The sequence below is a fragment of the Carlito syrichta genome, unplaced genomic scaffold (genome assembly GCF_000164805.1).
Source record: "Carlito syrichta isolate Samal-C Ts95f unplaced genomic scaffold, Tarsius_syrichta-2.0.1 Scaffold314780, whole genome shotgun sequence".
NCBI lineage: Eukaryota > Metazoa > Chordata > Mammalia > Primates > Tarsiidae > Carlito > Carlito syrichta.
Window position 1 is genome coordinate 275,423 of NW_007258876.1, and position 18,633 is coordinate 294,055.

An 18,633-nucleotide genomic window follows, 5' to 3' on the forward strand; every position below is an offset into this window, starting at 1 on the left:
CATATGTTTGTCTTTCTTTATGGCTGTGCAATATTCCACTGTGTATAGTACCACATTTTTTTAATCCAGTCCAGTTTCAATGGGCAACACAGTTCCATGTTTTTGCCATGGTGAATAGTGCTGCAATAAACATGCGTGTGCAGGTATCTTTTTTGTAGAATGATTTGAGTTCCTCTGGGTAAATTCCCAGTAGGGGGATTGCTGAGTCATATGGAAGGTCAAGTTTTAGTTCTTTTAGAAATTGCCACACTATTTTTCATAGAGGTTGAACTAGTTTGCATTCCCACTAGCAGTGTAGAAGCATTCCTTTTTCTCCACATTCTCGCCAGCATCTGTTGTTATTTGCTTTATTAATGATGTCCATTCTTACTGGGGTTAGGTGGTATCCCAATGTGGTTTTGATTCACATTTCTCTGATGATTAGTGAGGCTCAGCACTTTTTCATGTGTCCATTGGCTGCCCATATATCTCCTTTTGAGAAGTGTCTATTCATGTGTTTTGCCCACTTTTTAATAGGGCTGTTTGGATTTTTTTCCTTTTGGCATATTTGAGTTCCTTGTAGATCCTGAATATAGGCCTTTGTCAGACATACAGTTGACAATTTTTTTTTCCCATTCTGTGGGTTGTCTGCTTACTCTTTTGATGGTTTATTTTGCTTTGCAGAAGCTTGTCAGTTTCATGAGGTCCCACTTGTCTATTTTGTCTCTTATGGCACAGACATCTGGGGTTTTGATCAGGAATTGGTTGCCTACTCCGATTTCTGTAAGAGTGTCTCCTGTATTTTCTAAGATTCTTATAGTTTGAGGTTTTACATTTAGGTCTTTGATGCATTTAGAGTTGATTTCTGTATACGATGATAGGTTGGGGTCCTGTTTCAAACTTCTGCATGAAATCAGCCAGTTTTCCCAGCACCATTTACTAAATAGGTTCTCCTCTCCCCAGTGGTTGTTGGTGGAGGCTTTATTGAAGATGAGTTGGTTGAGAAATTGAGGGTTTTTTTTGGAATCTCTATCCTGTTCCGTTGGTCCATATGCCTATTCTTGTACCATACCGGGCTGTTTTGATTATTATAGCCTTATAATAAAGTTTAAAGTCTGGAAGTGTGATACCTCCTGCTTTATTTCTTTTGCTAAGGATTGTTTTGGCTATTTGTGGTCACTTATGTTTCTATATGAATTTCTGCATTATCATTTCAGGTGTGAGAAGAATGCTGCTGGTAATTTAGTGGGTATTGTGTTGAATCTGTAGATTGCCTTTGGTAGGATGAACATCTTAACAATGTTGAATCTTCCTTTCCGTGAGCATGGAATATTTTTCCATTTGTTTGTGTCTTCTTGGATTTCTCTGAACAGTGTTTTGTAGTTTTCACTGTACGGGTCTTTCACTCCTAGGAAGATGCCGAGTTATTTCAGTTTTTGTTTTGGGGCGTTTTTTGTGGCTATTATGAATGGGATTGCACTTTTTATTTGGTTCTCTGCCTGTTTGTTGTTGGTGTAAAAGAATGCAACTTTCTTTTGCACATTTATTTTTTACCCTGAGACTTTCCCAAAGTCCTTTATCAGTGCAAAGAGATTTTTGACAGATTCTCTTGGGTTTTCGTGGTGTAGGATCATATCCTCAGCACAGAGGGATAACTTAACTCTTCCTCTTTTCCTATTTGGATACCTCTGATTTTCTTCTCTTGTCTAATTGCTCTAGCTAGGACTTCCAGCACAATGTCGAACAGGAGGGCTGAGAGTGGGTGGTCTTCTGACCGCCTTTCATCATCAGAACTCATTCACATCAGTGCATCTGACTGCATGGGAGGCTAGGAAACCTAGTTCTGCTGTGTGCCCAAGAGGAAATGAACTTGAGGAACAGCTAACTGGTCTTCATTACAATGTCCAGTGGATTTAAGTAGCCGCACCCCAATTATCTAAAGTACACATCTTCTCTGCCAGGATATGATTCAACCCATTGATTCCATGAGTGACATACCAGATGGCGAGTTTCAGAAGTTCCTATGATAATTGCATCCTCTTCTTTCACCCTCCTCCCTGGTTCCCAGCTCCTCAACACAAGATTTACATTTCTGCAGAAGTAAACTTGGCACATCCAGTCTTGAAGGCCCTGCCCTCCCTTCTTTCTTCCCTGTTGCTTCATAAAAGACGCCATTGCAAATGGGAATCTGCCAAGCTCATGCCTTTAGTTAACAGCAGGATTTCTTAAGAATTCAGATGGTTTTTCCATCCTATCTTTCCACCTCTCCCCAAAAATGTTGAGATAGACCCTTACCGGTCTGCATTCTAAGTGGAGCATATTTACCTTGTTATTCATTATACTGCTGGTGTCTGGAACATACTAAGTGTTCAAAAAGGTTTCTGTACGAATTAATTTGGACCTAATGATAATAGGTCCATTAAATTCCTACCCATACAAGATATGACAGTCTTCATTTTAAGAATCAGTCACCATTAGGTCAAATTCCCCCCAATTTTTCCCACCTTCACCAGGGACCCTCCTATAGTGCACCTTGTTATTTTCTCTGAGTTTTTCAGATCTATAAATGTATTTATTTGCCCATTATTAGCACAATAATAATTTCAGTTTGACTGGAGCAGAGAATGCATGAAAAAAGATAGTAATCATTTCATGTATTGATTATTTTATATCTATTTTATTTTAGAGACTGTGTCTCACTATGTTGCCCAGGCTGGCCTTGAACTCCTGAGCTCCAGTGATTCTCTTGCCTCAGCTTTCTGAGTAGATAGCTGTGCCCAGCTCATTTGTTACTTTATTTAAAAGGGGAAAAAAGGTCTCTGATAATAGAAGAGATCTCCTGCTTTGAGTGCTACAGATAGGATTGACTCAACCTTGCCCCCCGCCCTCAAAACACACCCCCATTCAACTCTGGAAGGGTTCCAAACCTCTCTCCAAATGTCCACTGATGGATGAGAACATGCAAGGTCATGCCAACCTACCTCCTGTGTGTGTGAACACTGCCGCTGCTCTGCCCCACCGCAAGCCAGACACTGTGCGTCATCCCTTCGCCGTCCCGCACACACCGTTCACGCACCAGATCCTCTCAGAGGTGGATTCCCCACAAGGCTGATGAGCTCGTGGGGCTGAAGCTTCGGAACCTCTAAGTGCGCAAGCCCCTTCCGAAACTCTGTTTCTGTTCGCTTGGCGAGTGACTCTGTGCCCTTTTTCAGAAAGAAGGCCTCCTAAACTGTACAACCTGCGGGCCCCACAGAAGGTGGCTCCCCCAACACCAACCACTCACGGATATTTCAGCAAACATGACTGGTAGCTTTAGAAGTTAGAAATAACTGAACTGGCCGGTAGTCTGCCCCAAACCTCCTTGCTGTCCCCATCCTCCTTCTCCCCTTCTCGTATTTCCTTTCGTGCCTAATTCCGCGTCTTTTCCTGTATGGTTAGGGGGAGCCTTTCCTAATTTGATGCCCTGAGATCTCCACTTCCACCCTAAGCAGCTTGTCAGCATATTTCTTCCAAGCACTTCCTTCACCCCGTCATCACACAAGTAATCCGCCTTATAAGGAAAAACAAGGTTCGGTTCTTGTTCTGACCTTCCTAGCTAGATGATCATGGATAAAACATGAAAATTCTTGGAGGCGCAGTGTCTTCATCTGTACAGTGAGACAGTTTGCCTCGTGTCTGTTGAATGTGATTGAACTGTCTATTGAACTGAAGCTCCTTAAGGGCAGAGCTCAGCCTGAATCACTCTCTGGCATGTGGTAGATGTCCAATTAATATCCGTTAGCTAACTGGCTTTACATTAGAAATAAGATCCACATCACAGACATGTTGTAATGATTAGATGTAAAATGAGATACATACAAAAATGATTCCGCTAATGAACCAGGCCAGACTTTAAATACCTCATATTCCATGAAAAGATGAACTGAACAAAATAGTAGAAGCAGCCAGGCATGGTGGCTCAAGCCTGTCTTCCCAGCACTTTGGGAGGCTGAGACAAGAGGATTGCCTGAGCCCATGGGTTCGAGAACAATCTGGGCACCTTGGTGAAACTTCATCTCTACAATAAATCAAAAAATTAGCCAGCATGGTAGTGCATGCCGGTAGTTTCTGGCTACTTGGTAGTTTCTGGCTACTTGGATCCTTCTGAGGTGGAAGGATCACCAGAGTACAGCAGGTAGATGCTGGGTGGCTGTGAGCATGCCACTCCACTCCAGCAGCCTGGGCAATGAGATTCCAACTCAAAAAAAAAGAGAGAGAGAGAGATGCAAAGATAGAGAGATGAATGCTACATTTTGCCTTCAAATATCTTTCTTTTTTTTTTTTTTGAGTTGGAGTCTCACTCTGTCACCCAGACTGGAGTACAGTGACCACTCCCGGCCACCGCAGCCTCCACCTGCTGGGCTCCGGCGAGCCTTCTGCCTCAGCCTTCCAAGTAGCCGGAATTACAGGCATGCGCCACCACGCCCAGCTGATTTTTTGATTTATTGTAGAGATGAGGTCTCGCCGCCCAGGCGGGTCTCGAACCCGCGGGCTCAGGCAATCCATTCACCTCAGCCTCCCAAAGGCGGGGGATTACAGGCTGAGCCACCAAGCCCGGCTTCAAATATCTTTTACAACAAAATAATGTCTACTACCTAAGAAACTTGAGATATTATCAGCTAAAATATCAATTGGGAGTTCTAAACTTAACTGAAACTAGGCAATACAATATAAAAAATAAGATGACAGTTTTTCGACAATACATAGAACTCGGTATCTAAATAATAGTATTCTTTTGTTAATTTGTCAAAAATTATATTATCAGGGGTTTTTTTCCGCTTAAAGTATAGTGAGACATCTATATTCATATTCATTTTTTTAATTTAAAATTTCCCTGCAACTGTTTCCATCACCCAGTGGTAGCATATGCTTTATCCTTGGAAGAAGTCTGCTATTTTGTTTGCAGAGATCCTTTAAAGAGATTTTTGGCTATGTTTATGAAAGGAAACAATCCAAGGCCTAGAGAAAGAAGTAGAGCCGAAGAGTTAAATTGCCCAGTAGAGTGGATTGTCTTTCTTGGGGGCAAAGAGGTGACGATGTTAATTTGGGGCCCACTCTGAGAGGACCAGAGGCAAGGACTCAGAGCCCTTGAAGAGAGTACATGACAAAGATGACTAATTTGGTTTTTGTTGTTGTTGTTGCTGTTGTTTATGATTTTTTTTTTTTTTTTTTTTGAGTGGGAATCTCACTCTGTCATCCAGGCAGGAATGCAGTGGCACGCTCACAGCCATCCCAGCGTCGACCCGCTGGGCTCAGGTGGTCCTTCCACTTCAGCCTTTCATGTAGCTGGAACTACAGGTGCATGCCACCACACCTGGTTAATATTTTGATATATTGTAAAGATGAGATCTTGCCATGTTGCCCAGGCTGGTCTCCAACCCGTGAGCTCAGGCAATCCTCTCGTCTCAGTCTCCCATAGTGCTGGGATTACAGGCATGAGCCACTGCACTGGAGTCCAAAGATAACTAATGTGAGGAAAGAGTAGACCCTAACAACATAGCTTTAGTCTAAGGTTTAAGAAGGAGATAGCCACTACCGGACACTGTAAAATGCCATGACAGACTTGGAGAACAAGGATGTTCAAGATCTTTTTAGTTTTCTGTCTTTCTTTCTTTTTTCTTTTCTCTCTTTTTTTTTTTTTTTTTTTTAATGAGACAGGATCTCACTGTTTTGCCCAGGCTGGTGTGCAGTGGTAAGATCACACCTCACCACAGCCTCATCCTCCTGTACTCAGGCAGATACTTCTGCCTCAGGCTACTGAGTAGCTGGGCCTACAGATGTGCCCAGCTAGTTTTTTGTTGTTGTTGTTGTTGTTGTTGTTTTTGAAGAGAGGAGGTCTCACTATGCTCCCCAAGCTGGTCTCAAACTCTTGGGATCAAGAGATCCTCCTGCCTCGGCCTCCCAAAGTTCTGGGACTACAGGCATGAGCCACTGCACCCAGCCTCGCTTTTTAGTTTTCTTATGCTGTCTCTCCTCCTTGATCCCCGGATGCCTTTGGTTAAGTGTGTTACACACCACAGCAGCAGGGACCCCTTGGTGTCCACGCTTGGGACAAAGCTGGACAAGAAAAGAACAATACCTTTATGAGATGCCAAGAGGTGACCAAGAATAGAACGTCTCAAACTTGGATGTGGATCTGAATCCCTGGGGAGCTTGTTCAAATTCAGATTCTCATTCAGAAGATTGGGGTCAGCCAGGAAATGCCCACCTACTGCTGGAGGGGTCGAGACACACTTTGAATAACAAGAGCCTACAGAATTGAGTCTGGAGCAGCAGGGGTTTGGAGGAACAGTGACAAATCATGATTAGGACAAGAAAACACTCTCCAGAAATCCTCAGATATTCAGCAGGGTAATTTCATTTCTTACAGAATGGAACTCGGTGTTGAAATCTGGACTGGGATTATCTATGTCTTTTTCACAATTGTTGTAAAACTTTAGTGTCTTCTACTGCTTGTCTGTGAGCAAGTTAACAGACAACAAAAAAAAACCAGGCAGCAAACACACATTGATAGAAAAGAATACCCTTAGTTTTGTAGCTTGGGTTTTTTTCCCCACTCGTGGTGGTTTTATAATACATGCATGCAAGATAGTCATATTTCCTGTTTGTGAAATTGTTTATAGTTCATCTAATGGAGCCAAGTACATCACCACATCATTGTGTTCCATAAATAGCACCAAGGTTCCCAAATGCTCTGCACCCTGAAGGTGTTGTAGCATTTTAGGTCACGGTGGGTATTTACATTCCTGAAGACGAGAGAGTTTATTATTTTCACAATTTATTCTCTGAAAGTTTCAGCAGCATATATAAATATATTCAACGTAGGTTTATTTAAGTTAAAAAAAAAACTAAGCTATCTAAATCTGCTAACCTAGACCTATCCTTTCAAAAGAAAAACACCAACCTGCACACCAGCAACACAAAAAACCACTGGCATTCTCCCCATCAGCGCTGCTCCTGAAGCCATTCCTAACCTTTCATTAAATCAGTCGTCAACCCTTTGTAGAATGAAACACACACGACAAAAGAACACTCGTCTCTGCAAGAAAATGTAGCCATTTCACATCAATATCTTGTCGCAAGCACTGCCAAAAAAATTGTAGAGTAAAAAAAAAATCAGACATATAATTTGTTGTTTACTACACAATTGGCTATTTTCTATACAATTATAAACTGGTGGACCAACTGTTTAGCATTAAATAGATATCCTTTGGATGAGATTAACCAGTTTAAATAAAAGCAGAGAATCTTAGTCGGCAAAACCCTTAAAGATCACTGAATTTGAGAGCTCAGCTGGTATTAGCATGGTGTTCTCACAAGTAGCAGGGAACCTAGGATCAATCACTCAGAATAATGAGTGATCTAGTCCATTTTGGACACTTCTGACCATTAGGAAGTTTTCCCTAAGTGGAACTAGAATCTGTTTTCCTGTGTCTTCTAATGCATCAGTTCTAGTTCTACCCCTTATGGACATTTGAAACAATCTGATTCCTCTTCCACGTGACAGCATTTCAGATATTTCAAAATACTCTCTCAAGCCGGGATTGGTGGCTCAGCCTGTAATCCCGCACTTTGGGAGGCTGAGGTGAGTGGATTGCCTGAGCCCGCGGGTTCGAGACTCGCTTGGGCAACTTGGCAAGACCTCATCTCTACAATAAATCAAAAAATCAGCCAGGCATGGTAGCAGGGTATCTACCACGCCTGTAATTCTGACTACTCGGGAGGCTGAGGCAGAAGGATCGCCAGAGCCCAGCAGGTCAAGGCTGCAGTGGCCGTGAGCGGCCTCTGCACTCCAGTCTGGGCGACAGAGTGACACTCCAACTCAAAAAAAAAAAAAAAAACTATCCTATTTATCCTGCTTGTTAGTTTTCTACACTGTGAAAGTTTCCCCTGTGGTAATTTATTGAGCCTCAAATGACAATGTGTTGAGCCCTCTGTCATTCCAGGGATAACCATAGCCTTTACCATAGGATGGGCAAAGCTATTCCAAAACACTGATTCCATCAATATTCACAGATGACCTCCGAATAAAAGAAAAGAAAATCTTTATGGTTTATGGTCAAGTGATTCTATATGCCATCTCTGAGCTAAATACTTACTTTTTGCAGAAATTCTTAGTCTTTAACATGCTAGTATGCTTTGTGAAACTTTAAGAAGAGGAAATAATGTATTTCCCAAACATCCAACTACTTAATGTTTTAAGATGAATATTTGGAAAAAACATTGACTTTCAAGTCGGTCTGTCCCAAGTCCCATACTCAGTTTTTCTACTTCCTGACTATGCAAACTTGAGGGAATTCCCTAACCTCTTGGAGACTCGTTGCTCTCTTGGAAATTTGGAATAATAATGCCTACCTCACATGGTTGTTGGGAGAACTGGAAATGCAGTAGGTAACACACCTGACATACTGTCTAGCCCATAATTAGTGCTCAGTAAATGGAAGTAATTATCATATTTCCATGGGTTCCAATAAATACAAGTTCTTCCCAAATTAATTGTATCAAATACAACTATTTCCAAATGTATAGAATAAAAAAGATTCTTCTAAGGAAAGGAAACACACACCCAGATCTCTCATCTCCTATTATAAAATCAATCAAATAAATGGTGTTGCAAAGCACACTGGAATTGGTAAAGTTAGATAAGTTGCCTCCCCAATTGCGGTATCTACACACACCCCTTGAAAATAAGAAGCAAAGGGGAAAGAGTTGTCAGGTTTAAGCAATACAAATATGTATTTCCCAAACTCTTTGCCAATTGCTGTAATGGGCCCTATCTGTTCTTGGGGCATTCTTGGTGAGAATAAAAATTAGAGTTAAAACATGAAAAACTGATGGATCAACTTTAGCGCTAAGAGCTACCTTGTTGGTATTGTAACGAGAAAATGAAATGCTATCTGTAAAGAGCCTAGAACAAAAGAAATCAGACATTGTCAGGATCATCATCATCACCATCAGGGAGTGGAAAGGTACCTCACGTTGTGGAAGTAAGCAGAGAAGGTGGAACCTTGGCCCCATGTTGTAGTGAGTCAGAGCTACCCGAGTTAGAAAAGGTCCTGGCTGAATGTTAGTTACTTTCGGTACCAGCTCTGCTCCTGCCTTGCTGTGTGACTTTGAATAAGTGATTTCGACAAGACCCACAGCTTCTTTACTTGTGAGAAAACTGCCTCAAGTCTTTCCAGCTCTAACATTCTGACCCCAGAATCATCTACACCCAGGTACTGATTGTGAAAGGCGGTGACTAGAGTGTTTGGTATCAGGGAGGGAAATACTGATGACAGGGAGGAAGGAGGAAAGTCAAGCTTTGGGCGGCTCCTCAGTCAGCAGGCACCGAATAGGAGAGAGGAGATGTTGGGAGAGACCCGCCCAGGGCAAAACACCCACAAGGATGTCCTCTGGGGCTCTGCTGGTAGGTATTCACGTAGCAGCCAACTGTGTGTGTGTGTGTGTGTGTGTGTGAGAGAGAGAGACAGCCAACTGTGTGTGTGTGTGTGTGTGTGTGTGTGTGTGTGTGTGAGAGAGAGAGAGAGAGAGAAACATGCACTCTCAGGGAAAGACAGAGTAAGACAGAGACAGAGAGAAAGAGACAGAGAAAGAGAGACACAGAGATAGAAAGAGACCGAGATTCTTTTGGGCTTACTGTGGCAGAGCTCAGTGTTAGGCAGGATAATGAAGAAGTTAGGCACAAGCTTTACAGCAACAGAACTAGTCCCAGTCAGGTCACCAGACAAAAAGCAGTTACTTTTGAATTGCAAATAAATAAAAAATTTTAGTGTATGTCCCAAATATTGCACAGAACATACTTATACTGAGAACTATTTGTCATTAATCTGAAATTTAAATTTAACTCAGGACCTTATAATTCTATCTGTTAAATCTGGCAGCCCTGAGCCTCAGTGTTAGCTACTCATAAACAAACACAGCATGTGCACAGTTATTCATACAACGGCAGAGAGAGATGAATCCCACCACTTGGAATTTTATGTAGAATTAGCCCGTGGTACTGACCCTTGACTCGCACCTCTGGAAGCATCAGCTTTATTTGATCATGTGTCAAGGTCAATGCATCCTTGGACCAACAGGAAAATCATTTCTCTGCTCATGCAGGCAGCAGAGTTAGTAACTGAGCAAATGTCTTTGGCATTAAACTGACCTGGATATAAAGCCCAGACCTTTGGTAACTCATCGTGTGACCTGAACCAAAATACATATGCTTTGCCAGCCTCAATTCCCTCATGTGTAAAATAAGAACAACAGCATCGGGGTTCATAGGGCATTCCTACAGAGATAATCCAAGTACTCAGTGCATGATAGATAGTAAGCACCCAGCAAGAATCCCTAAGATTACTCTGTGCATTTAAGTATTAATTCACTTGTTTATCTAAATCATGAACTTGTCAGAATAGAAAAAATGTATGTATTACTACCCCCATTTATTCCCAGAAAGGGTGACACAGATAAGAAATATGTGGCCGTTGTCTAGGAATTGTCTAGGGCAGGTGGTATGGAGGTTAAAGATGTAAACGTCATGGATACAACATTGAGAATTTCCAACTGAGCAGCTTGTTTCTATAATACATTTGGAGAAGATGGGGAAAATATCTGGGTCTCTAAACCAATATGGAAACTAGAATAGCCCTCAGCTTGCAGGAATAGGAAGGGGAGGGGATCTAGTATCCAGCTCATTTTCCTTTCCATTTATTTAGGAAGAAACCACCTTTCGCTCTGTGACCTTCGCAGTAAAAACGGTTACTAACTTAGCAGGTGTCCACTTCATTGCCCTCCACTACCTTTGACAACTGTAATAAGAATTTTGGTCCATAAAGTCAAAGTACAAGAAAAGGTCATTTTATTTTTCCTTAAATCTACCTCTTTTTGCTTCTACCTCTCAGCTCCCATTCTGCTAAATGCCAAGAACGTAATATATGTAACCTCAGAGTTTGTACCGATTCCCTCCACTTCCAAGGGCTGCATCTAAGTGGCATCCAGGGGACTTAAACTATGAGAGGATGTCATCAGGTTATGGGGCTTCCTCTGCACATCTTAATTAACCCTTCAAGGCATTCTTCACCTCACTCCTCTGCAGTCCCTGGGCCACTTCATCTATTTGCTCTGCAGATTATAAAAACACAGGGCATAGCAAAGAAGCGATGGAATGCTAATTGAATATTGATAAAGGAGGAGGGGGAAAGTTAATTGAGTTAATTAGTTACTTAGTTGTTAGGGTAACTCCCCACCATCCCTGCCACCCCCGAAAATAAATTGTCTCAGGATTAGAGCCAGACTTGAGAGAAAGAGAGACACTATCAGCTTTTCTTTTCCGGTCTTGGAAAAAACCTGAATAATCAAAGCAAGGTGGGATGTAAAAAAAAGAGGCACTGGGAGTGGAAGGCAGTATGGAGCTTCCCAAAGCGGGGTGAGATCAGCCCCCAGAAAAGCAAGAAGCGCTCTCTTCTCTCTTCTTCAGGAGAGAGCGAGCTAATTAGTGTGACGCAAGTGTGAAAGCCATTCTGCCCAGGAGCCTGGGTGAATTCAAGCAGCAAGAAAAAGGGCTGCAAACATTTTTTTTTTTCAGTCTTTCATATGATTTTATTTTCTTCCTTCAACCATAATGATATGATATCCAAATTTTGTCTTAACCGGTGGGTCTGTAAACACAGGTTTATCCATCCCACTTACAGGCAAGGCAAATGCTGCTTCTTGAAATGGTCCCTCCATGGACCCTCAATGAAGTGGCTGCAAACATTTTTAATACTCAAATTACAAGTGCTTGCCAGGAAAGCTGAGAGACAATGCTGAGAACTTTCAGAGGTAAGAGAAAGTCGATGTTTTCAAGGGAACAGAAAGGGAAGTAGTGTTAGGTTGAGAGGATGCTTGCAAGGTTAGAGGAAGTGGTGCTTCACCAGCCTTTTGAAAATGTTGGTAGAAATCTTGCACTCTGGTGGAAAACAAAAAGAGCAGTTAGAGATCATGAGTTACTCACCCTATTATTTTGGTGAAATCGTTTATGAAAAATTTAAAATTTGCTGAATTGTACCATGTTTGTCTCCTGAGTTAGCCTTATCTAAAAGATGCCATTGCACTAGGACTTCAGACCAGTTAGCCAGCTGCCCCAGCCATTGTCCACTGACAGCCACCAAATTATTGTTAACAAATAATAATTTGGTGCGGTGGCTTGAATGTGTCCCCTAAAAGTTCATGTGTTGGAAACTTGGTCCCCAGTACAGCAGTGTTGTGAGGTAGGACCTTGGGGAGGGGATTACTCCCCTCATGGACCAGTGGACTAATGGCCTAGCGGGTTATAGAGGGAGAGGGCTCATTATCACAAGAGTGGGTCTGTTATAAAAGCTAAATGGACCAACTCCCATGAGCCCCCTGACCATGGGATGCCCTGTACCATCTCAGGACTCTGCGGAGAGCCCTCACCAGCAAGAAGGGTCCACCCAGTGCTGGCCCTCAACTTTGGCCTTCCTAGCCTCCAGAACTGCAAGAAATAAATTTCTTTTATATAAATTTATTCTCGGGTATTCAGTTATAGTAAAAGAAAATGACCTAAGACATATGGTTGGTAGGAAATTATCTGCCTTGAGTGTTAAATTATCTGGCTTGAGTGTGTTGGAATCCCTAAGGCCTCAGAATCTTACCCTTGGCACGAGAAGGGGAGGGCAGAACCCCTGCTCAAACTCTTTGTTCAGGTTTGCAATAAATTTCTGCTACCAAATAAAGTGTTAGCTGCCTCCAGCAGGGCCCTGTACATCCTACTGCCGGCTTAATGTCTCCTCTTGGATGTCTTAATGTCAACTCAATGCTACCATCTTCCTCCCTCCCCAAATCAGTCTCCCAGGGTTTGCTCTCTCAGGGAAGTCATTCCCAACCGTCCAAGGTCAGGATCCTTCATGCCATCTTTGGCAAGGCCCTCACCCTATCCAATAAACCCAAATCTCTCATTTGTTTCATCCTCCAAATAATGTGCCCTCTTTTGTGGCTCTTCAGTTCTACCACCCAGTCTTAGCTTTGTCATCCGGCACCTGCCAGAGCTTCCTTTAAGACCTAAGCTCATCCCACCTGCCTCGCCACCATCGGTCCTCTACCCTCCCACAGGAGTGCTTGGTGTGATGTGCAGAACAGAACAAGTCGCCCTTTGCTTAAAGTTTCCAATACATCCTGTTTCTCTCAGGAGGAGGATGCAAATGCCCAGTGCCACTCTCCAGGCCTGAATGACTGGTGGAGGCAACCTCATGAATGTTAACCATCCTAATCACACACCTTGGCTCCTTCCACTCCAGTCACACAAGACTTTGATGCTCACATCCTTGCTCTCCCCCAGGCACTGGCATGTGCTGACTGCTCTGCCCAAACCTGTTCTTCTCTCCCCTCTGTACCTAGTTAATGCTAATTCAACCAAGTATTACTCTCCCCGATATCCTGGCCTGGTGTAGTCCTCACTTGTGAGATGCTGGACATCGTCTCTCCCCTTTGTAGTCCTTCTCCTTTTATTATTGTCTATCTGTTTTCCTAAGAAGTTGACCAAATATTGGTCTGGCCCGTTAGGGTAAAACCTTAGACTCTGTAATGAGTTGCACTGTGTCTTCCCCCAAAATGATATGTTGAAATCCTAACCCCCAATACCTGAAAAAATGTCCTTATTTGGAGTTGGGTCTTTGCAGCTTTAAGCAAGCTATGTGAGGTTATTAGGGTCCATTTAGCCCAAGCTGACTGGTGTCCTTACAAGAAGATGGGAAATTTGGACACAGACACTGACCCACTGAAAGAACACCTGGGAGAGACTAGACACAAAGACAGAGAGAAGATGGTCATGTGAAGATGGAGGTGGGGAGTGGAGTTACCCTGCCAAGAGCCAAGGAATATCTGAGGCTACCAGATGCTGGAAAAGACCAGGAAGACGCCTTCTCAAGTCTTCATAGAGATCATGACTCTGCCAACACCTTAATTTCAGACTTCTAACCTCCAGAACTGTGAGAACAAATGTCTATTGTTTTAAGCCACCTATTTATAGTACTTTGTTATAGGAGCCCTGGAAAAGTAACACAGACTATAACCCATAGGAAGACAGGAATATTATATGTTTTTATTCAGTATTGACTTCCTGATCTGCATCACAGTGCCTAGTTATAAAATATTCTGTAACAATAGTATTCAAATAGGAAAGTTGACTTTCACAATTACTTAGGGAATTATTACCAGGTGGACAAGAGCCCACCCATGAAGTCAACCCTGGTCCCAATAGGATCCGCCTACATATCCTTGAAACATTTTACTAAAAGAAAGAAAGGTTCCCCCCATACAAGTTTCTGTGGCCCATATCACCTGAGTCATGTGGGCTGCACACCCTTCTTTCCCTGAATTATCTGAGTGATTGCATCATTGCTTCACTTCAGTTGCACAGATATTTAACTCTGCACATAGGTGTGGTAATTGGTTAGTGGCCAAGGAACACAAAATGCATGACTTTAAAGCAAATGTCTACAAAAAGGACTACGTTTAAATTAAACTGAAATTCAGCCCTTAGAGTTGGTTAGAAACAGTTCTGAATGGTCAGTTACTGAGCCTCAGCCCCAGGGGGAAAAGAAAATGATGCTGTCTTTTTCTTTAAACATCGTCAGAGAGAGAAAACAGGAATACATAAAATAGGAGCAAGCTGGGCTCGGTGGCTCAGCCTGTAATCCCACGACTTGGGAGGCTGAGGTGAGTGGATTGCCTGAGCCCGCGGGTTCGAGACCCGCCTGGGCAGTGAGACCTCATCTCTACAATAAATCAAAAAATCAGCCGGGCATGGTAGCACATGCCTGTAATTCCGGCTACTTGGAAGGCTGAGGCGGAAGGATCGCTGGAGCCCAGCAGGTCGAGGTTGCGGTGGCCAGAAGCGGCCACTGCACTCCAGTCTGGGCAACAGTTTGAGACTCCAACTCAAAAAAAAAAGAAAAGAAAAGAAATAGGAACAAATACAAGAACATACCAGGTTACTCGGCACCAGAGCCATGGCACAGAGCAGCAGTCCTGCAGAGTCCAGAAAGCAGGACCACTGTAGAGACCTACAACACACTGATTTAAAAAAAAAAAACAAAAACAAATGATGAGACAGCGTGTTTAATATTTCTAAATAGAATAAAAACATGAAAATTACTTATGTACATAATCCTGACTTGTACCCAACATCTCTATAATAAAATTAAGTTATTAAAAAAATTTGCAAAATTAAATAGAAAGAAAACAAAACTCCCATGCCTGTGCCTATATGTTTATATAATCACAAAAATAAATAGATATATAATAAGGAAAGTATACAGGGACCTATGGATAGGAGAAGGGACTGCTTGCCAAAACTTTATCTCACATGTATCTGTATCATCAGAATTGTTAAAAGGAGAGGTGGTTCATTTTCTAAGTCTAGTAACTGAAACATAAAAATCTCAGCTGACAAAAATCGTGACATAAAAAGACATTTATCCTCACATTGAATCGTACAAAATGAGACTAGCCTGACAGGGACACTTATGGCTCCTTCAGTCTTTTTTTTTTTTCCCCCTCAGGTAGGAATAATTAAGTCCAGGAAAAAACCTGCTTCTCTCCAAACAGTTCTGTGCAGGGAGCATTTCTCTGAAAATGGGGCTGTTTCACCACGGGTTGCAGAGAAACAAGTGATTTGGGTCCCACTCTCTTCACTCCAGAAAACAAACGCATAAATAACACATCTAGAGCCAAAAGGAAATCCTGGCCCCCTGACTCAGAGGCTCACATTCAGCAGAAGACTGCAGCAGTGTGCTGTGTTCAGGCAGTGGTAAGGGTGACGAAAGGCCTAATGTATCTGATAATACCAAGTGTGAGGAATTAGAGCTGGGCTTGCAAGCAGCAGCATTTTAATGATTTATTGAGTTTCTCTTAAGGTCAGTAGTTTATGATTTGCCATTTAAAAAATACATTGAAAAAAAACCAGATGTATATTTTGCTTTACAGGAACTGAATAGTTTTCTAAATGCATTTTTTAAGGGAGAAATCAGTACAAACAGTCACTGCTGGCAAACCTTGTGTCTAACCTAATCACACGAGCTCCAGCCCAGATAAGCAGTTTTCTGAATGTCACTGGTGGAAAATATGGTTTTCAGAGGGAAAAGAAACCATCCTTGAGTCAGAAAGTTGGTGTTATCAGCTTGCAACATTAGGCCTGTTGTATAATTTTACTTCTGGGGCCATTATTTCACTTCAAGTGTATGGGAAGTTCTGTTGACCCTAATCAGTCATCTCACTCAGGAGCCTTCAAATGCACTTTTTCATATTCTGAGGTGCTGCTTGGCATTCACATTTTTTCTTGGTAGTTCGGGTCACAGGTAGAAAATATGAGAGTTAATCAAAAAGAGCTGATGTGAGCTATTTCCAGAAGCCTAGGAGCCCCTGACTAGGGACAAGATTCCCTCCTATGAGGGTGTAATCGCTCATTTAAGGAGGAAAAGTACTGTAGAGTCATACATAAAAGTCATCTGGGGGGTAAGAATAGGTAAGAAAATTTACGCTCGTGGACTGCCATTGAACTCTCTCTCCCGAGCCCTTGCTGCCTTGTACGATTTATTAATGCGTCTACTATTTCAACAAATAGATATTAGCTGCCCGTCCTCCACCCAGTTCTGTTCTCTTCTGGGAACATGGCAGTGCTTGTGCAGATGTGGCTGGTATCTCATGAAGCTCCGTGTCTTGGAAGGAAAGGCCACTGAAAGGGGAGTGGCACAGCCAGGCGCGGTGGCTCAAGCCAGTCATCCCGGCACTTTGGGAGGCCGAGGTGAGAGGATTGCCCGAGTCCACGGATTCAAGACTAACCGGGGCAACTTAGCCAGACCTCGTCTCTGCGATAAATGAAAAAAAAATGAGCCAGGCGTGGTAGCGCACACCTGTCATTCCAGCTGCTGGGAAGGCGGAGGTGGAAGCATCGCCGGAACCCAGCAGGTTGATGCTGGGGTGGCCGTGAGTGTGCCACTGCCCTCCAGCCTGGGCGAGGGAGTGAGACTCCGACTCGGCAAAAGAAAAAAAAAGTTCGAAAGGGCAGTGGCGCAGGGTGGCACAGTAGAGGGCATACAGGACGCACAGCAGGGCATCCAAACCAGGCTGCGGGGATCCCCAATCTGAGTTTAAACTCACAAAACGGAGGAAGGGGAGTCGGAGGGGGCAAGGGAACAGGAGCTGAAGGTGGGACGGCTCCGAAAGTCAGAGGGCCTGTAGCCCCACTAAGCGCCAGGACTCTTGTATGGGTGAAATACAGATTGTGAAAAAGGCAGCAGTGGGAGATGAGTCTGTAGAGGGGAGGAAGCCGGGCTGCTTCCAGAATTCTGCCTAAAGACAGTGATTAGTCACTGGTAAGTTGTTTGTAGGGAAGTCACATGATCCCGTTTGCATTTTAGTTAATGCCCAATCTGTAGTGTGGATGCCAGATCCGGGTGATGGCCATAGAAATTCAGAGACATTGGGGAACATAGTGGGAATGGGAGTGGAAGGCAGTGGACAGTCTCTTGATGTTTAGGAAGCAGAAATGATGAGCCTCGCTAACTGCTCACATGTGTTAGGGAAGTAAAAAAGAATAGCCAGGCTGGCACCATGGCTCACGCTTATAATCCCAATACCTTGGGAGGCTGAGGAGCGAGGATTGTGTGAGCTCAGGAATTCAAGACCAAGATGGGCAACATAGTGAGACCTCATCTCTACAAAAAAAAAAATACAAAAACTAGCTAGGTGTGGCATCCCAGTTACTTGGGAGGTTGAGGTGGAAGGATTGCCTCAGCCCAGGAGGTTGAGGCTGCAGCAAGTCATGATTATTGTGGCACTGCACTCCAGCCTGGATAACAGAGTGAGACCCTGTCCCAAAAATAGTAAATAAAAATGAAGAGCCAATCCTGACTTCCAAGTTCCAGCCTTGGTCATCTGGGTAAAGAGAAATGTCATTCGTTAACATGGCACACATATCGGGAGGAGCAAGCTTGAGGCAGAAATCCAAGTTTACATCCTGTGTTAACAGGGTGCTCAGGGAGGAAGAATTTTAGAACAATTGTGCCAGCCTTTTGCCCTCTGGAAAGAGGTCTCCCTTGGGAAGATTTTGTTGTTGTTGCTATTCTTGAAAGAGTAGTTTGACTGTTTTACAAAAACTAAAGCTAAAAAGCATCGCTTGCCCTGAGAAAAAGATACATTTGAAAACTTCATTATCCTAAAGCCTTAAAGAAAAGTGGTTCCACCATGTAGTATATGAGGAGATACGTTAATTTGCTTGATAAACCAAGAGCCCAGATGCCTTCTGGGAGAAAATTATTTAGGTTCCAGCCCAGACTCAAAGGTCTTGTCAAAAGACACCACTGGCCGGGCTCGGTGGCTCAGCCTGTAGTCCCGCGCCTTTGAGAGGCTGAGGTGAGTGGATTGCCTGAGCCCGCGGGTTCGAGACCCACCTGGGCAGCGAGACCTCATCTCTACAATAAATCAAAAATATCAGCCGGGCGTGGTAGCGCATGCCTGTAATTCCGGCTACTCGGAAGGCTGAGGCGGAAGAGTCGCCGGAGCCCAGCGGGTCGAGGCTGCGGTGGCCGGGAGCGGCCACTGCACTCCGGTCTGGGCGACAGAGTG